Below are 23,623 nucleotides of genomic sequence, written 5' to 3' on the forward strand. Positions count from 1 at the left end.
TGCTCCTTTAATGTCTGAACTGCCACTTTTAGTTTAAGGCTTGGACATTTTAACTCCCTTTTAGCCAAAAGGAATTTTTAAAAATATGTGTTCCATTCCCACAGCTTGCCAGTTGCCTCCACCATAAGAAAACGCTGAATATGACATCATATCACTAATATGCCCTCTCAGTTGCCAAATATTTTGGTTGTTAGATTTTTTTTTAAGAGGATGGTACTCATAAAATCAAGATCGCTCTGTCACAGGAAATGTATTTATAGGAACTGTTTTAAGGCGTTTATTAAAAACAAATCTGGTGATGTATATCTCTATTGATTCAAACGCTAGAAAGAGACAAATTGTATATACATCATAGGTAGAAAAAAATAGCCACTTGGAACACCAACAGAAAGCTTTTGAAAGCATGGATGGCTACCAGTTCTTCATTTGAGCTTTGTGAAGCACACAGTGAGGTCCAGTTATGGGTGTTCCATGTAAGGGGCCAATTCTATACCATTTTCAAAAATGTCTTCGTGCATACGCTGGGGAAGCAGATTTTTTTGTTTATTCTACAGTGTGTATTATACTGGCTGTAATTCTGCGTTCAGCGGCGTTTGATTTGGTGCCAGGCGTCTTGTGGAGATTGTGTATGCCATGCGTTAATTGTTCAAAATGCCTATCGAAGAAGACTTCACGTTTCTTGAGTTTTGTTGGTTGTTTGGGGTTTGACCTTCTGGGCGATTTTGTGCGTGACCGTGGATGACCACTTTGCGTTTTAACGTGAATTGTTAAGTGTGGCCAGCTATTTGTTGCACAAATTTTCCTCTGAAGACAACACAGCCCTGAATTCCTTCTTCTTTCCCAGTGACAAGTCAATTACTTGTTTAAATTCAGTCTGAACTCTCTGAACTGAGAGAGGCCAGAGGAAGCAGGTTTTCCCAGTGAATAAACAAAAGAAGAAAAATGGAAAATCATTCCTAAACACTGTGATTTTAGGTTGTGGGAAGAATACAATTAAGCATTACAACAATTAAGATTTCTTCTCTTTGAACTTGAAGATACAGTGTTTGTAAAATCAGTTTTCCTCTAACTTCCTAGCAAGAGAAATATTGTAATCAATAATACTTTAAGGCAATCAAAAGAAAGCGTGAATTTTCTATTACCTTAAGCAATGGTATGTGTCCATGACCATATCCCAAAACAATTTGGAGGACTGTACCTGTCTTGAAGTAGGGACCCCTTGAAACAAAACTTAACAAAAATATCACAACAAGGGAGTTGTCAAGGGAGGAATCTTGAATATAAACTAAAATATGCCTTAAAAAATCAGCACTCCTCAGGTGAGAGCTTAATGAACTTGACCAAATAACGATTGTGATTTCTGTTTCTCCATGCATTAGAGGTTTAATACAGATGAATTCCAATATCTGCTAAATAAAAATTTGAAAGCATCCCTTCTTAACTATCGGAGAGAGAGGGTTTTTTGGCAGCAAAAATCCGTACAGTTTTTTTAAGTGTCGTGAACACAAGCTAGTATCAAATTGTGCGGCTGAGTCTGTCCTCTTGCAGGCACCAAGAAGTGTCTGGCATTCCCTGATCAACAGTGAGGGTAGCTCTAACCCTAAATTTTGATTTTTATATCTGCTTACATGTTCGTTGAACAAGAATTTTAATAAGTAATTATTTGGTCAAATTCCACAAACCTAAAAATATAGCAGCACAAAGATAAAATTATGGCAAATGAAATTGAAAACAAAAGTGGCGAAATTTCCTCCTAATGGTAATTTAAGATCACATCATCAGCTCTCACCAGCATGTGCATGTGTTAAACCGTATAGAGAAACCTATAATTATTGTAATTGCTCTTTTTGCTTTATACTAACAAGCTTCAAACCATGTTTCAAACTAGTTGTTTTGAAATAGTTATTTGTCAAGTCATCAAATCTCAGAAAGTAAATGATAATGAGCTTTCCGTGTTTATATTCTGACTGTTGGTCATATTATACCGCTTTTCAATTCACTAAGTTCAGAGATGAAAAGGATATCAATTATTTGTTATTGAAGATAGAAAAATAAAATGATTGTGTGATTCCTGTTGAAGGTGGAAAAAAATAGGTATGTTGAAATAGCAAAGTCTCCTCAGCTGGGAATACATTCATGCAAGAAAGTTGTTCTATAGATAAGTAAGTCTCAGCAACCTGAATCTTTTATAGCTTGAAATTGAACAATGAAGTGTTTAGCTTTGCTTCATTTACCACAAGAAGTGCTAATGTAAAAAGATTAGTATTTAAATGCACCAATAACAACATTTTTAGGACCTTTTAGGACCTCCTCACCCACCCCCACCCGCCTTTTTTTTTTTTTTTTTTTTTTTTTTTGCAAACCTCACGGTTGGTTGGGGGCAACCACATATAGGTAGCTGCTAGGTTTTAAAGTTTTCAATAGTGTATCAACCATGCAAATTACAGCTGGCCTTTTAAAAATATGTTTCATATACTTAGTATTTTCAGACCCTGGATTATAAATGAAAGTAGCCAGTTTAAGTGCATGGCTATTAAAGATTACTGGCTAGTTGTTAGTACAGAACAAAAATCTGTTTAGGTCACAGACTAATGATTATTTCAACTCCCCACTGATTTGACAAAATAAAGCGAATCCAAGAAAAAGTATGTAGGACAAACTTCCTTTTTGTGAGTTTACTTTTTGGTATTGACATATAAAACAGTTTAATTTACTTATTTTCAAATAACAAAAAAAAATGTGATTTTTTGCTTCTGTGCTGGATTTCTAGAAACAAAATTATGTTGATTTTGTTCTTTACGTTAGAGCTGGTGAAAAATCACCAGACGCTTAATCTTCATATTATGGCTACATCTTGCTCTCCTGCCTCTGATTAAATTTCCAAAATCCTTGTGTGAGATTCACAGATGTCAGTTTGAACAATTTTTTGTGCAGCAAAGGTTTTTTTTTTTTTTTTTTTGGAAGAAATTATAGATCAGTTCCATATTTGGTTAATTTTATTTAATCTTTAGTTTCAAGCAAGGCTGAACCCACTGAGAATCTGGGGTTGATAATCGATAACCATCGTGGTGGTGCTAGGGGTTGGCATTGTTCAAGGAGCATTAGGGAGGAAGGACACTAGTACAGGAGAAGGAAGGCTGGGGAGAGCAGTGGTCAGGAGGGAGGGTCTTCAGGCTGGGGCAGTCCTTAAATACCTTTCCAACTGATCTGCAGGATATTGTGTGGAAGAATCGTTTGTTTCCTGTTCCATCACAAATGTGGTTTGCATTACACTCCCTACTGGCTTTTTTATTGTTGTTTGGTTTTGTTGTTTTCTTGCCTTTTTTTTTTTTTTTTTTTTTTTTTTTTTTTTTTTTGGCTAAAATTGCAGTTCCACCATGGAAGCTTGAGAGTGATTTCTTCCTTATAACTTCTTTTTAAATGGCTTCATCATAGTTTATATGTAGGCATTGTCATATTTCCTTATAATGAATGGTGTGTATGTGTTTATTCAAACCTACTTGAAACTTCTATCACTGCTTTGCCGCTAAGAACAGAAATATGTTCCATTATCTTTTTTTTTTTTTTTTTTTTTTTAATAATCATGGAGGCCAGTACACATGGGCAGCAGCCTGCCATTAAGAAATCTCTTCCCCTCACTGCTGCCAAAACAAAACAAAACAAAACAAAAAACCTGATTTCTGACCTAGTGAAAATATATAGATTTTGGATATGGTTGTGGCTATTGTACAAGTTGTTTGAATACAGATTTACTTTTGCCTTAAGAAGAAAATGCAGTGGAAACATGTATTTGTTCCACATAACAAACCTAAATGCATGTCTCATACCTGGGACAGTTCCAGAACACACACGCAAAAAGATTACTGAGCTTTCTGTTCCCTTCATTATTATCAGAATCCCAGGAAAGCTCTCTCTTCAGCAGCCAGTATAATTTAAAGATAATTTAAGATTTACGTCTTTTTGAGTTTTTTTTATATGAATGTGCCTGGATTTTAAAAAAATTGCACCAAAAGAAACTTACCTTCTAATTCTATTTTCCACAAACTTCTTGGACCCTTGTATTTGGGTTTTTATCTGTTTCTTAGCACTTAATACTTCAGACTTAACTGTGAGGTGACACTAGGTAAGGTTATATGGGCTATACACATTATTGTCTACTAAAAAATAATGGAACTCTTTGTATTCATAAAATACTTAATCTATTCAGGAAATCATCATAGTTCTATTTTAAAAAGCCAGTGTCTGTATATCAGGGAAAACAGATGAACACTGACAAAACTGATGGGAATATTTCTATAAATAGTTGTATTTTGTAGTGTGAAGTGATCTGCCATAAACATCGATGGGATTTTCAGAAGATCTCCCTCATGCAGGCCTTTAACGTATTAAACCTGTAGTAAGCTACTTAGTACAAGATCACATCGTTTTAGGTATATTGTATACATATGATTGCATTTCATTAAACACTGCAGGTGTACTCGTCTGAACAGTTTTGAAGGTGGGATTTCTGGGTTTGGAGCTTGAAGGCGGTTTGGGAATTATCAATGCCTCCTTCTGAACTTTGGGAGACGTTCCCTTTTGCAGTGCTAAGGACTCGTGACTTAGTTTCCACATCACCACTTTTTTGTTCACAGATGTATTTATGTCACATTACTATAGTCTGCGTAAAATGTATAAGTTCCCATTTCGGATATTTTCGTCTTTAAATTCCACATTTGCTTTGATTCTGAGCCTAGTTTTCATCAAATTCTTCTTCCTGATTTCTTAAAGAAATCTGCACATACTCACCAAGGCGTTTCATTCAGAATTGACTCAAAAGGGGCACTATCCCAGTAAAATTCCGTCTGGGAATGTAGGCTGTGTTCAGCTCTGGCCTTCGGCGCTCCCCCTTGTTGGGATGCTAGGTGGGGTGAAGCACCTCAGGGGTCGAGGAGGGAGCAGTGGGGATGGTCTAATTTCAGGCTCCACGGAAAAAAATGTGGGATTTGGCTGGCATCCCCCAGCGACCCAGCACTGAGCTCTTCGAGAGACCAAATTACACTCATCTTGAGAGAGGGCACATTGAGGTAATTGGTGGGACAGAGTGGGGAGAGTTGAATTCCAGCTGCTTCCATTGTAGCTGACCTGAAAATGAATAGGGGATGTTAACAGTGGAGGCTAACATTGGACTTGGCTTTTTCACCTCCACAAACCTAAGGGTGAGAATTATAGAGTACTGAATGACTACACCAATAATGATCCTGTTCAAGTGGGAATTGCTATGTTGGGGAAAGCTCTCACACCATTTTAAAAGTAGTTGATGCGTTTACCAACCACAGTCCTATTACTGTAGCCCTATAAAGTTTATCCACAGTATGGAAACACTCCTTGTTTTTATGGTCAGCCATCTAGTGAGTGTGCTTTGGATTCTCACCTCCTTGTTACCATTTTAAAATGTACATAATGAAAGACATTTGGAAGGCACTGGAATCCCATCTCCAAGAAGTAGAAGGTTCTACACTCCCTTTCCCCTAGAGAGAGTGCTTGCTCCCTTTCTTTTTTTTTTTTTTTTTTTTTTTTTAAGGAGAATAATGCTGTATTACCCAATAGCTTTTCTAACGAATAAAACAAATTAAATTGATGTTACATGCATATTTAAACCCCATCCAGTTAAGTACTGACGTGATTAAAATAATCAAATGTATTACTTAAAAAATTAAAAAGGATAAATTCTGTACCCCATTATTTTATTGACTTTTAAATATAAATTGCAGAAATGTTTACATTCCTAATGGCATTATTAAGCTAAACTGACAAATCAGAGGAAAAAAGTTGATTGGCCAGCACATTATTATTTCTGCACCTGTTATTACAATTCAGAAGTGGAGGCTCAGCATTCCAGGAGCAGGGGATGCTGTTTTCTTAGGCTTCCTTTGTGTGTTGTGGGGGTTGGGATAGATGTTTAACAAGTGCAGTTTCACTTTGTAGTGCCTTTTTGTGTGTTGATGTGATTAAAAGACTACAATGTTTTTCATGTAGCTTTGAAATTAATATGCAAATACTAGGGGATGGTGGGGCTCCCCTGGATCTGCTGCACTGAACCTCCCTAAGCAGAATGGGGAGCAGCTTTTTTACTTACTGGCAGTTGTTAGCTACAAATATCACCAACTTTTTGTCTCCACCCTGAGAATCTATAAGGGAGAAGAAGGGAGGAAGAGGGAAGTGTCAAAGATGTGGAATAAAGATACTTTGCATTTTTATTTTCTAGTTTTAGATTGGCCAGGGGGTTAGGAGACTTTCAGAATAAATTTCCAAAAGATAATGTAAGTTGCGTCACATGGGTAATGCAATGGGATTTAATATTGTGCCTTGCCTTTAGTTTATTTCCTCCTTGTCTTAATCATGCAATATCGTTTTTCAAACATTTGAGCCTTATTCTTCCCCATAGCTTAGGTGGCAATACTTGTTTTTTAAGCATAATCCTTGAATTTCTTGGGTGATCATTGTACACCACTCATTTCACACATACTAACCTAAACTTTCTGTAACCAAATAAATATTATTCTGTTCCTGCCTCTCTTATTTTTAAGGTTCCCTAAGAATGTCATTTTGTTCTTCAGAATATAATGGTGCTAGATTTGGATTGAGAGGCAAGCATGTGTTTTTATTTCATCCTGTAAAATAGTTTGAGTCTGCAACAAAGTGGATAAAATGCCATTATTTTCTGAAGATACTAGTTAACACTATCCATGAGTTTAGACTTAGTCTTGTGTAATAATTTAAATTCCCAGGCTTTAATCACATTTAATGTGTAGCATGGATCCCACTTAATCTCCCCCCTGGCTTCACAGCAAAATGTTTACATAAATGAACTCTCAATTTTGATATCAACTATTTAACTCAGTCCTTCCAGAGTTAATACTATTTCTGTAATTAAACATGTTTCACAGTTACCATAGGACTATATGTTAAAAATGATGTTCCTCTCCATTCTTTTAAGCCATCTGTTGGCTAGGTCAGCAAAGAAATGGGAGCTTGACTTTATTTTAAAGCAAATAAGTTATTACTTCACCATTGTATTAGACATTCAGCTTCAGAGGGACTAAAAGATAAAATTCCATCATATTTTCATTTTTGTTACATGTGCAGCAGAAACTTGTGTGCTCAAATTGGTTATTTTCAACTCATGACAGCTGTGATATTTAAAATGATCACAGCTGTTGTGACTTAGAATTGATTTTTCTATTAACACCTGAGAAAAAGACCTGTGCTGTATTAAAAACTTAAATAAGGTAACTGTAAAATTAGATATGTTGATGTGAATCCGGTAATCCTTCTTCCCAGAGGTTGCAGAGTGCAGCAGGCCTCTTTGATGCTTCCAGGGAATGAGCTAAAACTGCTAGAAATAGATGTATGGCTATTAAATGTGTTTACCTTTCAAAGGTAAAGGTGGTAGTAGAACCTCTTGGCCCATTTCACCATGTCACCTTTGCTAATAAAACCTTTTAGGATTCAGTTTACTTACTTAACCCTAAGAAAGACAGCTTATATGAGTCATTATGAGATCCTGACCTCTAAACTATGGAAGCTGTTTTACCTTTCAGATATGACATTGAGAAATGCAGAACCACACTAACTTGTTCCTTATGGAGGAAGTTTTCATTTTATGGCTGTTCTCCATCAGTTTTAGATGATGAAAAAAAAGGAAAAAAAAGATGAAAAAGGAGAAATAAATTATGTCTAAGTAGGTTTAGGCTAGCACTTGTTTTTGGAATCTTTAATACCTTTTTAATGTTCTCCTCGCATGTTCTTTTAACCTGTTGTGAACTCTCAAGTTGATCTCAGGATAGTCAATATTGGAACTTTGAATCTGACGGGAGACTATGTATCTAACAATACAAACAATGTCACAAAATGTAGGCACATTTAGATATTGAAAGATTTTTCGTAGTTTGAAGTAGATGATGCAGTATGTAAAGTGCACAACTGGCCTGATGTGGAATTATTTATAGATGATAGTGTCTGCACAGATGCATTGCCAATAGGGAGCTGTGTAGATTAAACTCTTTTGCTGGTCCTACACTTCTTACCTGTGTAACTCAATCAGAATGGAAAGCATGACAGGTTTTATGATGATAAATGTATGGCTGGATCAGAGGAAGTATGGATGATTGGGTGGATAGATGGATGGATTACATAACTAGACGGTAATAGATAATGCTGATTATTTATTACTCAAACTTGCTTATGCATCAAAAATTTATTTACAGTGTGTTATTGTGATGATTGCACATAGTTCAGAATGAGTTAGCTAAAAATAATAGACATTTTCGATCACATAATGAAAATGGCTATGGAATTGTTCTAAAATGAACTTTTGAAATTACCTACCTATTTCAAAATTCTGAGCTAGGAATGTTGAGCACCATTACATCACAAGGTCAAAATTTCACATACCAGGTGATCTGGGGTGCAAATGGCTATTTACTTGTTCAGCTGAAGGAGGATACTCTTGGAGATGCCCATTGTTTATATATAAAGACTTAAAATCAAAGTGCTGACAGACTCAGGTTACAAAGATGTCTCTTTAGAACAGGGATGCCCTCCAGGGGAAATGTGACAATAACTGGAAATGGCTTTGATTGACACAACCTTGGAGCCCAGCAGGAGTTTGCTACTGAAATGTGGTTCTAGAGGCCAGAGATGCTGCTGTACACCCTACACTGCACAGGACAGCCTTGACCTAGAAGTGATATATTCGGCCTTAATAAATCATTCCTAGTGGGTTGTGAGCCACTTATGGATACTGTCAGTTTTCTTTTAATATTCTTGTCTTTTGGTTTATAACGGTTTTTGTCCTTCCTGACCCCCAACCTTTACTTCCTCTTCTTTCTCTCTCTCTCCCCCCTACACAGTATACTACCGAATTATCCAACTATTTCTACCATCTACCATGAAAATGTGAGACTTTGTAGTGTTACAAATATAGTACATTATTTGTAAACCAACTGGAATGACTTCAAAGCAGCTGTTAGAATATGTTATATCAATAATGTACGTTTCTCCATAACCTAAATATATATTTACATCTTACCTTTTAAAATACTTTGAACTATCAGTATATCTATTAGTTTATCTGAATCATCTTGAAAGAAGTTATTTTTTTCTATAGGACATAAAACATGAAAAAATCATTAGCAAGAAAAAAGTAATGAATAATTAGCTTTAAGTATTTTTGGCATAAAGGACATTGCATGATCACTAAATATGGTCTACTGGAGGAAAATATTAAAAATTGAAATCAGTATTAGAGACTCTCTCTTCAGATTTCCATGTTCACAACTGGGGATTTCTCTTCCTGCTACTGCTGTGCTTCCCATCGTTGTTGGATTACCCTTGGCTGTGATTTGGAAGTGATTTTGAAACCTTGATTGACTTCCCTAGCACCCTGTGGAGGAAGGTGGCAGGATCTGGTAGTAGATTCTTACACCTGCCAACTCCTAGAACCCAGAAGCACACCTCACTCCATAGATGCCAAGTTTTGGAGAGAGTTGCCAAGGTTGACGGTAACTTGTGCCACACTTCAGCTTCCTCCCCAGGCTAAACAAGGTTCTCCCAGGTTTGATCAGAGTGGAGGTGGCGGCCGGGCACAGGAGTGGCAGCTCGGATTTGCAGGATATCTTTGGTGTACAGATATGCTGTCACTGGTTGCCTAGCCCACTAGCTCGTGGAATTTCAACTCCATGCCACAGGCATCCTGAGACTGCGCTGAGTTTCCCTGTCCAGCACGGTGCAGCACAGTTGTAGTAAAACCACACTGAGGCTCTGATGTTTACTTCGGGCATCACTTCTGTAGCCATCTTAGAAGTTTGCCCTATTCTGGCATTTCTTTCGGCCTGTTTTTCCCATTTTATTATTGTACAGAGTTTTCTGCATTAAAAATGAGCAACTGAAAGGGAAACTTAGACATTTTTGTGTGTGTGACAGGCAGACAATAAAGAGTGCCGTTTCTCATGATAATTTCTGTAATTTGAGTGTTTTGTTCTGGAACGTGGTCATTTTTAAAAATTGCAAATTTAAGTAAAAGCCCTTTGAAGGAATATCAACCCTGTTTGCATTTTTGATCAGTCCTTGGCTATCTATCTACTGTCTATGTAGCATCCCAGTATTTCTTACATCCTTTGGGTCCCAGTATGATCCACTGAACAGTTTAGAAGAGTAATTTGCTGTGTAGTCACATGATGGGCGCCTGGACAGCATAGATGCAGAACATTTGCAGAAAGGTCTCCTGAGAGGTGCTGGCATAGGGGCTGGAAGCAGTATGGATTAAGGTACTCACTCCAGTTCTTCCAGATCATGACAGACCTTGGGTCACTTGTTCTGTATACTTCTGATGTGATCTTTTTTGCATTTTTCTTAGCTTTATAGTCAGCAAACATCTGAGGTAAGACTCAAGATTTCCATGCTACGTTGTAGCATTTTAGTAAATGCTTACCTCAATTGTGTTTGTGTCCTTTTACCTTCAGCTGAGAGCTTGATTTAGACAAACTTTCCAGCTCTTAGTCTGTCTGGGGACCCTGGATATCCCTCCTGTGCATCAGCCAGGGAGCTCCTCCAGGAGAAGGGACTGCATCCCAGTGCCTCTCCGTACACCTGTCAGCATACGACAGACAACCAAGACACATTCATGCAGCCACCATGCGTGCCTACATCTATGCCACACTTAGGCAAGACCCTTGGGTGCTCTCAGAGAGCTGGCCTCTGCAGAATTTAGAGCTCCTGTGTCTGCTCCAGCTGTCCCAGTAACAAGAGGTATTTATTTTATTTTTTTATTATTTATTTGACAGAGTTAGACAGTGAGAAAGAGAGAGAGAGAGAGAGAGAGAGAGAGAAAGGTCTTCCTTCTCTTGGTTCACCCCCCAAATGGCGACCATGGCCGGAGCTGCGGCGATCCGAAACCAGGAGCCAGGTGGTTCTTCCTGGTCTCCCATGCGGGTGCAGGGCCCAAGCACTTGGGCCATCCTCCACTGCCCTCCCGGGCCACAGCAGAGAGCTGGACTGGAAGAGGAGCAACCAGGACTAGAACCCGGCGCCCATATGGGATGTTGGCACCACAGGTAGAGGATTAGCCAAGTGAGCCCCAACACCAGCCCCGAGATTATTTATTTAAAAAATGCATTTATGCAAATAATCCAAATATTTCATCATCAATGAAAATGTCTTACTAACATTTACTTAAAGTCCCCAGCTATACTTCGCCTTGTTCTGGAATTCTAACACATCTTCCCAATAAGCTTTAAAGCATTTTGAGAACAATCTTCTACCTTTTATCTTCCCCTTAAAGATTTGCACACCATTGTGCATGTAGGGGTGTTCAGATGATATGTGTTGAATGAGCCAGCAAGTATAGAAACATTTTTAAGTGACATGTTTCTCAAAGTTCCTATCGGAAGGAACTTGTGGAGCCTTATTGCTAATCTACTTAAATAAGTGCATCCCTGCATACACCCTTGTCATTCCCAGTAGCACTGAGTTGGTAAGTGTGTCTGGTAAAGATGGGCAATGCTGCAAACCACTTTTCACTCACTCAGAATTGTATTTATTTTTTCAGTGACAACTGTAGGTGGTAGCGGATGGCCTAGTCCTGGGTTATCGGTAGGCATGGGGAATGAGTTTGTGCTTTGTCTCTGTGCTGCTTTGAGCAAGTGTCGAGCTTTTGCCATCCCGCTCTTGTTGGTGCCGACCAGACCTTGGGGAGCACCGGGAGCCTACCGTGGCACGTCCTGGCAGATGCTTTCTCCTTGGGCTGCTAATGTTGTACACGGCCATCATTTCTCTCAGCAATAATTATGGTGTGAAGAGGCATTTGTGTTCTGTGTACTTTTCCAGCTTGTGCCATGTTTAGTTCCTGTTATGCAAATACCATTTTAAACTTAGAAATGCCAATTTGCATTAATATTTTGGTTTCATATAGCTAGCTATTGCATTTCACAAACAAGTGCATTTTAATGAGTACTGGCAGAATGATAAAAAATAGTTATTCATTAAATACTATTGTAGAAAATACGGTAGATTGTTGCCAAAAAACGGTTAATGCAAAATATAATGTGTTGAGGCACAAGCAGCATTCAGTGCTGTAATTCGTGCAGGCATGGAGGGTGGGAGATGCTAATGTAAAATGGAAGCCAGCATACCACGGTCCTTTTGGTATATTTTCCTAATTTAAAGATATTTTAGTTTTTTTGGTGTTTGCCGTAAAACCATAAGGCATTCACCCCTGAGTTGATGTGAAGGACTTTAACGGTCAGAAAAACAACTTTCAAAAGAGGTGTGTCGTTCTTGTTTCCTACGTTTTAATGATAGGAATATTTTTTTCTGTTCTGTGATTTGTTTTTTCCCTCTTGAAATTTTTTTTTAATCAGAATTGTGGGTTAAAAAAAATTTTTTTGATAGTATGTGGGAAAATTAAAGTTTTGCAACTGGATTTTCAGAAATGAATGATTTTAGCGTGTGGCCTTCTAATGCTGCTGTCATGGTTGTCATAGCTTGTGGTTCCTAATTATAATGAGCTTTTTTGGTGGTGTTATTGCAGTCGTTCTCTCTGTCCCTCCCCCCTCCCCCAACTCACTTTTCCCAGAAGGAGAGTTCCAAGCCTTTGAAAATTCTCATGATTTTGCAAATCCACTCTATTTTTGTCTAGAATACAGGAAAGTTAAAACTGGCTGGTGTGATGCCATGTTTTGAATCCAATTTTAAAGCAACCCTTTGCAACCCAGGGAGTAAAGCTGACATCTTTGTATCTGTAATGAAGATAATTATACCTGCAAGGTGACATCACTAGTGAAGTAACAAATGCACTTGAAAACGGAGTCCCTGGTCGCCTCTGAATTCTGTAGACCACTTTTGGCATTTACCACTAGGCACCTCTTTCATGCCTGTCGTTTGAGAAGTTGCTTTCAGATGCATTTACTAAAGCTGACTGACACAGGGTTAAATTAATTCTTTTCTTTATTACTCAAAGTGATACAGACCTTTCTTGGACTAATGTAGCTTAATTAGTGGTCAATTAAAACTGAACATTGCTGAATTGAAGTTCTTTGATCAAACTCTCTGGCATGGGTTCTCTTTCTTTAACTAGCCACCATCTTGAATTCATTTGGAATCAGTAGTATAAACAAGTTTAAAACTGGTTCTTTTATAAGAAAGTCAGCAGGCTTGTATAGCTGTGGTTTCTTTTTTTACTTCTGTAGGCGGCAATTCAAAGGCAAGCTAAATGAAAACAGTACTACACCCTGAAAAAAATACATTTTTGAAAGGAACACTAAGTAGTTGAAAACAGTCAATACCCCTACCTATTTTTCTAGACAGAAGATAAATTTGTCTTCTGTCTAGAATAAATAATTAATAATTAATGCCCCAATTTCTGTGGTTGATTTTGTTATTACCGCAAAGGCTTCCAAACCCCTGCATTCTCCCTCCTCAGGTCCGCAGTTATCATAAAATGCGAAACAGACACAAACACACCTGGGTATTGGAGAGAGAGGGGCACCATTAGAGAGATGCACCCGAGTGCCATAAATTCATTCTTGGGGTAGATGCGAGACACTGCTTAATTTTGTGTCTGTGTCATAGTTTGTTTTGGAGGGCCTTATCAGTATGGTAACTGGTATCTTGCCATATCTTGCATTCATATCAGTTGGTTAAAATACACATTGCTTTTTCTGGAAGGTGGGTACATTTGCCCCCCAACCCCCCGCAGTAAAAGGAAGAAAGAAAAAATGGAGCAGGGGAGCTGAGAAGTGAGGCAGAGGAAGTCACTGGGTGGCTGTGAGTGGATTAGCCTCCTCCTTTTATCCAGTTGCCAGTCTCAGTAGCTAAAGCTTATACTCTGTTCTTGCCTAAACATCAATTGATACCATTCTGTAATCTCAGTATTTGAAAGCTTGGTGACCTAAAAATACCATAGCTGGCATTCAGTTAGTGCTATGTATTTTAAAATATAAATCAAAACAAGCACTTTTATACTGGAAAAAAAAAAAGTATTAGATTCCATTAAAGAGTTAATTAGCATAGTTTGTAATGGTGGCTTCTGACTTCTGAAATTTTCTGAGAAAGCCTGAAAGGGAATTTTGGTAGCACCCATGTTTCATTTTCTCCCTGTTAAGTGACAAAATTTTTGTAGTTTTCATTAGTTATTTCCAAAAATTATAGTTAAACACAATAATTAAAATTAAAAATTTCATCCCTTGCCAGAGACAGAAACTGTTTATAGTCAATGTGCCTTTCAGCACTCTCTCTTGCCTTCTCCCGAAAGGGCTGATTAGGATGTAATAATTGGGGATGATAGCGAGAGGAAGACGACAATTCCATTTAATTAAAGATAATTTATTTTACTTTAAATTGGTGATGTCCCACATGAATAAGAGTAGATTTAGCAGATAGATTTATTAATGGGTACTGACATCTCAGTTGACAGAAAAAGCAAACATTTTCTTTCTTCATTGTTTTTATTGTGTCCCAGCACCTGAAACTGCTGTCACTCTGCTTCCTTTGCTGCTTGATGGAGCTGTAGACTTTTCCACCAAATATGCAATTACTGCTTTATCACTGGAACCAACTTGATACTCTCCTGAGTTAAGCCAGGGCCGGGGCTTGGAAGCCGTACAGGCTCCTAGGACCCACACTGGAAACATTGTCTTCTCAGAGGGCATCTAGCTCATGGATTCCTGGGTAGTTTCAGCATTTTGAACAAGAGTTTCTTTGGTCAGCGGCAAAGTGCTCAATGAGAATTTTTGTAAGAACAGTTACACCTTGAATGTCATGGATCCTGAAAAGTGCCTCAGAAATAGTCTTTGTACTTCTTAGGTTCATTCCTACCAAGGAATGTGTGTGGAAATTCAGGCTCTTGTGTGATATCTTCATTGTTGTCTCTTGCAATTGTAAACAAACCTAGAAGTTAAAAAGTGGCTTCAAAAAATGCGTGAAATTGTTTTCATAGAGTCTCCTCAGCGTGTAATGCCTTTTAAAACAGCATACCGTTAGCAAAATTGTATTTATAAGTCTATAAATCCCAAGGCACCTTCTTTATGTTTCTTTCAAAGTGCATTCTGATTTTCCTGGCTCCCCTTTGATCCCTGTCGCATGACGTGCACCCCTGCATTCTTACTCACGCTCTGTTATTCAGTTGTTCCTGATCTCAGCTGCACGTCATCTTCACTGAGAGACATAGCCCTCGGAGCCCTGTGCCTTCCCGGGCCTCACCTGCCCACAGCTTTCCTCATACCTGTCTCTCTCCCTGCTCTGCTGCTCTCCTTTCCCACACAGTCTCCTTACGTTGATTCATTTTCCTGGCCTCTGTGGATTTTCAGTGGTTTTAGTGTTTACACAGTGAAGAGGGGCAGTGAGGTGGACATGATGGTGAAGTTTTTGTTTTTGTTTTATTTTAAACCAGATGGTTTTTATTTCATCCTGTTCTGTCATTTCACTGTTCTAAATTGATGTTAGATCAGTGATGAGGTTTTTTAAGGATTAGTTTTTATTAAATCTTGATTTTCATGTTGTGTTAACCTTCCCCTCAGACAGAGCACCTTAGTCCTTTTCTTTCTGTCCATTTGACTGGTTAGTTTTAATAACCCGGTCTCTCAGGGCCTTAATTTATCCTCTGCTTCCTGCCCCTTTTATCCATCGCTTATTTATTGCTCGGTTATCCTCACGTCACCTTATATCTTTTCTTCTTCTGTAATTCTTGAGTTCACAAGATCTTCCCCTAAATGCTGCTAACATAATGCTGAGAAAGCAAAAATTGGGCAAGAGGAAATTTGTGATTAATGCTGTCTGCTGAGGACTTGGGAAAGTCTGCTTAAATATTTAAATTCTACCAGTTTTCCCCTGGACTTGTGGCGGTCATGATTTTAGGTTGTAGGGACATAAAGGCAAGAGTACAGATAACCTAAAATTACTACTTATTTGGAGGCGAAAACCTTTCATAGAAATTTCCAAGAGGGAAAGTGTCCATTTTTAGCAGACAAACTCAGTTGAACCCACTGACCAGCAGGCTGGGTCACAGGGTGTGTGTGTGTTTGTGTGTGTGTGTGTCTGTCCGTCCTGGGAGTAGGATTGGAGGTGGTTAATGAGAGGGTATTCCATGGCCAGCCACCGTTGCTTTCAGTGAGTTTCAGGTGGCTCCTGCTGGCCTGCAAAGAAATAGGCACTTGGGTCAGAGTAACGACAGATCCGAAACTCAGCAGAGATGGTTCATCTCTCTCTGCCCCCACTTTCAAGCCATCTTCTTTCTTCTCTGCCTTTTTCACCATTTCTACCTCAATTCCACGTGTCCTTTCCAAACCCCTTCAACTTTTTTTGTCTTTTCCTTTACTTTCTTTGCCTTCCTGCTACCAAACAGTTAAAGAATTGCAGTACATTGGAGCCTTTCCTCTCCACAGCGCAAGTCCGCACGAGATGCTTTTATCAACTGGGCTCTCTTTAGTAGCATTGGAATTCCAGGAAAAATGCCAGACATTTTGAAAAATAAATATGTAAAGGACAACTACATAATCCCACACCGGAAAGACCACCACGTCTACTCTGTGCAAACGGCAGTTAGGGAGAAAAGCCTCCCCCAGCCCCAGGAGGTGACAGGAGCTGGGAGTGGCAAGAGGCAAGCTTCTAATCGTGGACCAGATGCTGCTGGATCCGGGGGGATGCCTGGCGCTTGGTCATTTGGGTGGCTGGGCCTGTCCCACCTCCCAGTCTCCATGCCCTCCCCCAGCCTCATCCTGGGCCCTCCCACCCTGAGGCCAGCCCCAGGCCTTGCGGCACACATCTGCCGGTCTGAGTTGCATGGATCCAGCATGCAGTTGCTGCTCTCCCTCCCCCGATGAATTCTGTGCTGTGGTCCTGCTTGCTCCTTGTCTGTCAGATTGCACTTCTGATGCTGTCAGCCATGTCTGACCAATCAGCAAACAACACCACAGGATGAAATTTAAACAATGCAGATGCTCAGATACAGGGTTATGTTGCCTGGACCACGAAGGGAAAGCAGAGGTAAGGTCAGAGTCTCCCCAGAGTGGGTTAACCCGAGCCTGCCTGGCTTGACAGCCCTCGCGCGGCACTGCGCTGCCCTCTGCTTTGCCTGTTTCTCTCGTCCCCTGCCAGTCACCAGAACTTTCCTCTCCATTCGCTGCCCTGCGATCTTTCCTCCCTGCCTTTATCCACTGCCTTTTCTCTTGGATCAGTGCTGTCATCACGAATGTGCCTGACTTGCCGGGAGGCTGAGGGTACTTGTAAATGCCACCTGGTTCAGGTCGGAGGAGGAGAGCACTGCTGTGGCCAGGGTGAACGGGTGGGGTGAATAGGCCTTCTGGATTGTCCCTGTGTGGGACAGTTGAACATGTTGTTAGGGTACCACCATGGTTTTCTTTCTTACCGCTGAATGCATTGGGTTGTCAGTGGGGTTTCAATCATCTTTTGGGGGGGAAATGGGTTACTGTGAAGAAACATAAATAGATGCGTCCTAAAATGAAGATGAATCAGCCTGTCCTTGAGGGTTTTGGGAGAGGAGAACAAGAGCTGATGTCTGTCCCCCTTTCTGCAGTCCACGGTGGAGCTGCCTGGCTGACTACTTGCAGAGGGAGGAATGGGAGCGCCATGCTCTTCTGTTTTAAGTATTGAGTTGGTCCTTTTACAACTTCTAGTGTTTACAGGGTTCTGCGCTCCCTACCCTCGTCCCATCTGGAAAATATTTAAACTTCATAAGATCTATAAGACTAAAATATCACATATAATGGGATAGGCAGAAGGAAGAAAAATTAGACCCATTGCGTGTGTTTAGAATAAGTCAGTTGTTTGTTCAGAAGCGGCTGCTAGAGGAATTGGAACAAATAGCTGTGTGTGGTGAAGGGTTTGGTCCAGAGCTGCACATTTCACCACAGAATGAGCCTTGGTTTGTAAAACTGACATTCTGTTGTGACTTCCAAATCCAAACAAATCTCTGCAAATTTCTGCCCGATCGAGTTAATAAGAAAATATATACATGCAGAGGCGAGAGCCGTATGCTACTTGTAGTTCTGTCAGTGCCGGTGGAAATAAGAGACGGATTTTACCTACTGTGTTACATGCCCCCAGCATTTGTCGGGACCTCCAGCTCTGCGGCTTTGCATGATTTTTTTCCCACTTCTATAAGAACAATGCGATGCAAAAAGAGCCTCAGGAAAGGAGGCAGCAAGGATTGGGGTCACTTTTCTTCTAATTGCCTCATAATTGGGGACTGGTTTCCACTTTCCCACTATCTCCCTGGCAGGGAGAGAGGAAGACAGATGTGGTTTAGCTGGAAAGAGCTTTCTCCAGGCCGGATGTGCTGCGGGACCAGGGGGGTCGTTCCCTGCTCCAGGCCTGTGATCTGCTTCACACCTGCGCTCATTTTCCCCCATGATCGATGACCTTGTATTAACCCAGAGTGACCTTTTGCCTTTGCCTGTTCCCCGGGACGAGCTCTTGGCTAGTGGGCTCTCCTTTCGCTCTGATTTACAGGTGGTTACTGGAGCCGCATACACTTGTTTTTCATGGTGCACAGTGCACTTAGCAGCCCGGCAAGACCTGCAATTTCATCCCTCTCAAGGGGCAGAGAAGGGGGCTGGAAGGTGGGGGTGCAGCCAGAGAGGTTGCTGTTTGCATGTGCGTTTCTATTTTGTGGCTCATATGGTATCAATTACCATTTGATGGCAACGCCAGGCCTGAGGCCCTTTGCATGTTTGTCCTGTGAGAAAGATCTGGAAGAACCGACATATGGTTTTGATTGCAGCAATTGCAGGTTGATAGAATGAACGCAGGGGTGAGGTGGGTGGGTTTTCCTTCCGGCCCTTTCCACTCTGGGTTGCTAATGTGCTTTGCTTGTGGAACTGGTCTTTTCATCATCCAGCCCCTCCCCACTTTCCCCCTGTCTCCCCCTCTCCAGCTCCCTACCACTTCACATTCCCTGCCCCTGCCTCCTCGGGACTTCCAAATCCCCGCCAGGAACATGTGGCCCACATCAGGGACCTTCAATTAAAAAAAAAAAAATTGTCCACTCTTTTGTTAAAATCCCAGAGCAGGTCCGTCCATCACAATGACCAGAAGTGTACCAAAGCTGAAAACCAAATGGGGTTGGGGGCTGTGTAGCCTGCAGAAGCTCAGGACATGTTTCTAAATGGCTATTAGTTCAGGTTGTTAAGCATTGAAATGATGCTGAAAAATAGCAGTGATAGAGAGTAGAGTGTGTGTGTGTGTGTGTGTGTGTGTGTGTGTTGCCTTTACTAGAACTCTTGGGATTTATTTGAGTGGGTGCTGCATTGCTGCATAGGGGCAGGAGGACTGTGTCGAGGAGTTGTTTGAGGTTCTGTCTTCCTACACATTGCAAGCACTAAAATGGAAACGCAGGGATGACGTCTCTGACTCCATGAGCATTGCTGTGCAGAAGGGACTTGTTGGAGGCCCATCTCCCACAAACAGTGACTGCTCTCTCACTAAGTTAGCAACAGTAGGGGTTACCCAGGAAGCCTCCTCAGTACTGTGGCCCACCAGGTTGGCATCTGAGCGTGCCAAGGGAAGGTCCTGTTTTGGGGGACAGAAGCAAAGCGGAGAGAACATTATAGACAACTTTCATGCGACCCATGACTTGTTTGTTTGTATCCAAGTATCATTTTTCTATGATGCTTTCAAATTCAGGTTCCATAATCAGATCTACAAAAGGGGGACTTCTTTTCTGAGGTGGTGACATTTTCACTTTGGCTATTGTGTTTCAAGGTATTACAATCAGGAATCATTGTAGTTTGAAAAGATAGTGTGGTGTCTTGTGAGTTAATGTTGCCATTCACATCTTCCAGCTTTTAAATTGGAAGCCTGCAAACTTGGTGGGATCCCTTCCCTCACAAAATAAAACACGCCCCCTAAAAGTTTTGGAAAAAAAAAAAAAGATGAATTATTAGTTCTGAAGGCTGGCTTTTGAAACCTAACCATCATACTTGACACACTTGTTCCCATTTATTTCCATATTGGAGCTGATCTTTAGAGAAAGGTAGTAAAAACTGAAACCTTTAATTGGTGACTTAAATTGTAGGGAGATGTCTTATGTGATAGACCCTGGAAAAAACCCACCATATTTTTACAATGGTTACTAACTGCTTCATAAGACATTTGTCTAACACTGTTTTTTTCTTTCTCTTTACATTGTACACATTGGTCTGCTAAATGATTATCATTTTTTTAAATAATCTCGATAATGATTAAATTTTGCCATTTTATATTTCTTCTACAAGTGAATAAAAGCTGTCCTTTGAAATATGTTTGAATGCAGAGCAACTAACGACTGATTTGCTGCAGCCCAGTGTTTTAAGAGTAACTACTTAATTATTTGATATTTCACACACAAACATATCTAACTTAAAGTCATAATTCAGTTTGATAACTTAACACTTGACATTTCTTCTTCTGGCTTGTGCCACTATTAGTTACTTTCAAAGAGTGATGTATTCAGAAGCCCAATTTGGTGATTTTTTTTTTTTTAACATCTTGCAGTCCTGTAATGTGTAGTATCAGTGGTTCATTGCAGAAAACACGTGGTGTATGGGTTGTAAGCTTGTCTTGGAACACATTGGGTCACTTAACAGCAGCTGTGCTGGAGAGATATTTGATTTGAGAAGACTTTGAATCTTCTCAGCCCTAACGTTATTCAGGTTTTGAAACAGGAAAATGGAAAAGAATTTTAGGGAAGAGAGAGATATCTCACCTTCAAAGAGGGCATAGGTAGAGATCTTTCCAGTGCTCGCTGAAATTAACCAGCATTCCTTAACGGCCTCGCCTCCCAGGACCGGGAGTCTGGTGGGAAATGTGGGTTTGTATTTGTAGAGACGAACTACAGAGGCAAGAGATAGTGTTCGATACTGGCTAGAGGCTTCTTGCCTGACATTAATTCAGTTTTCAGATTGAAATTTAGAAAAGCTTACAGAGGAGGCAGCCTTTTAAATAGACATTTTCTTAAAAGAACAAAAAAGAAAAAGAAAAAACAAAATAGCCAGCCATTGCTATTAAAATCTGATTCAGTCTTCTTAGATATTACTCCATTCCATGTGTCCTTTTAAAATGATAAAATTTGTGTAGCCACCAATGATGCTAAAGGGTTCAAAGCTCCTCCATGTGTTTTTTTTGTTTGTTTGTTTTAGTTTGTAGTTATTCACTAAGGGAGAAATATTTATAAAATTACGGATTTTTAAAGTATGTAAACATCTATCAGGCAGACCACCTTGAATTAGAAAATTCTTTCTATAAATTGATAAAAGAGAATGCCTGTAGGATTCCTCAGAGTGGGGACTTTTGCTTTTTTGTGCAGTTCTATCCTGCACAGGTGCCAAGGACTTCTTTGTCTTAATCTCAGACCCCCAGCCTTAGACTCGGATGCCTTGGCAGGGGATGCATCACGTCCACAGAGGATCACTCCTTGGTATCCATTTGTGGCAAATACCCACTTTCCTGTCCACAAGGAAGACATTGCTAACTTCCAGAAGGGCAGTGTCATTGAGGATCAGGAAAGTACACAGTCTGCCAGCTCTAAGATTGTACTCAGACTTTATGAAATCTCACTTTTGAACAGAATTTGAACCTTAGAGGAAGAAATATTAGACGTGCTGGTTGTCTTTTCTTTTCTTTCTTTCCTATTTGCAAATCATGGCTTCCTGGTCCTGAGGGGAGAGGAAAAAATCCTCAAAGGATAGGCTCAACAGGCTTCCTGGACATCAAATAGTTTGTACAAAACAACATTCTGATGACTTGCATGTAAATAAATCAGAAACATATGAATTAAACGTCTCTCGAAATACATATGGGTTGAAAAATAGAGAGAAGTGCTGAGAAAATGTGTTTTGGGTTTTGCTGAGCCCATGACATTTGAAAAATAGTATGAGACGTTGAACAAACACAAAGCATCCCCCTGCTTACCCATTCCTAATATTAGCCTCCCAGCTCCACTGCAAATCAGTTTACCATGTGCCTAAGAACGAGCCACCTTCATGTGCCCCCCCCCCCACTTAATTACTTGCAGTTTAAATTTTTTCAATTAGAAGCATAAAAATAGCATCACATTTCAAGGAAATGCAAATCTTAGCATTTTCTCACCCGGGTGGTTCACGTCAGACTATTTTAAAAAATAGCACAGATCATTTCACCTTAGGAACAGTCATCCTGATATGGCCTTCTTTGGTGTGTCTGGCACATAACAGAGAAAAAGCATCGTTATTAAGAAACTGGACCCGAAGTTAGTGCTGCCTACTAAATCGAAGCCAAGACCCAGCACAGACTTGTATGACTGACCTTGTGTGACAAGCTCAGGCCCTGACCTTGGAGCCTCTGCTCTTCACTCCTGAGCTCTGTCAGCTTGTGAGCGGTGCGAGCTTTCCTTCTCTTCCCACATTGCACTCAGGAGAGCTAACATTAGGGATTCTAAATTCTGGGACAATGGCAGAGTCTTCAGAGCCTTCATATCCTCTCCGCTTGATATCTTGCTCCTCAGCGTCTCGCTTTAAGTGCAGGAGCAGAATACAAGGAATTTAGGGAACAAAAATAGCCAGAGCTTCAGGCTTCTTCCTCTGCCGGTAAGTCATCGACATGCACTTGGATGAAATCCGGTGTCTGCTCTTCGGACTAGCACTGTCTGAGATTATCAGTATGAAGTTACAAAGAGGCAGTAGATTTCGTCTTCGCTATTTAGTGCGGAGTTATTTTGATTGCTTTAAAACACACTTTAATGTATTCCTAAGTCCTTCACTGACAAGAAGCTTGACCAGATAGTGAGTTAACTCAACGATTAGTTAATAAATGCCTACTATGAGCCAACTCATAGATTATAACTGAACAAGACAAGTCAACAGACAGTTGTAATGTAGGCATTAATGCATTGGCCAAGAAGTACAGGCTGCCAAAAGTAGACCTATGAAGGGCACCATCCCACATTCGGCCTTTGGGGCGGTGGGGTCCTGGGATTCAAGCCGGCGAAATGCAGAGGTCATAACTGGAAGCAAGAGAGAGCATGGCATATCCAGTGAACTGAAAGTGGTTGAGGATGGCTGGAGTTCATGGCGCAAGAGTGTAATAGTAAAAGAAGAGACGGGTAAGATAAACAGTAACTAGATCAAAACATGCCTTGTGTGCACCATTAAGGAGTTTAGATGTTATCATGAATGTAATGAGAAGCCCTTCAAATGGGCATGGCCCAAAGTAATTGAATTTAAAAGTCCAGAGGGAGAGGAGAGCCCGGAAAACTTGAGAGTCACAGATGCCAAGGAAAGCAGATTCAGCGAGGAGGAGGGAATAGCCAAGAGTGTCAGATGCTGCAGAGAGATAAATGTGACATTTGGCTGCAGCTCCTAGGAGCTCTGGAGCAGTTTTTTGAAGTAGTTGGTGTGGAAGGGAGGTACAGGCGATTTTCTATTGTCATAGTCATTATCAGCATTGTCATTATCTCTAGAAAATAAACTTCCAGCATCTTATGTACCAGATATGGAGAGTGATGTACAGAAGAGTGAGACATCCCCCTCCCCCCACAGAGGATAGTGATATATATTTAAGAAAACAGATCATAAGTATAAAACAAAAGACAACGACACCCGTAGAACACGTG

The 23,623-nt window shown here is 40.3% G+C and overlaps 1 protein-coding gene and 1 long non-coding RNA gene across 51 annotated transcripts in view; one reads left to right on the top strand and one right to left on the bottom strand.

Annotated features, from left to right (window-relative positions):
* TCF4 (transcription factor 4) overlaps nt 1–23,623 on the top strand; it is a 386,580-nt gene that overhangs the window by 287,043 nt on the left and 75,914 nt on the right. The window lies entirely within an intron of this gene.
* Nucleotides 14,349–22,608, bottom strand: LOC149123709 (uncharacterized). Its single transcript, XR_016213987.1, has 3 exons — nt 22,318–22,608; nt 22,123–22,212; nt 14,349–14,928 (listed from the first exon to the last, which is right to left on the bottom strand). It is a non-coding gene; the product is annotated as an uncharacterized LOC149123709 (long non-coding RNA).

The sequence above is a fragment of the Oryctolagus cuniculus genome, chromosome 10, assembly GCF_051225735.1.
Source record: "Oryctolagus cuniculus isolate XC-2025 breed Fujian yellow rabbit chromosome 10, ASM5122573v1, whole genome shotgun sequence".
NCBI classification, from domain to species: Eukaryota; Metazoa; Chordata; class Mammalia; order Lagomorpha; family Leporidae; genus Oryctolagus; species Oryctolagus cuniculus.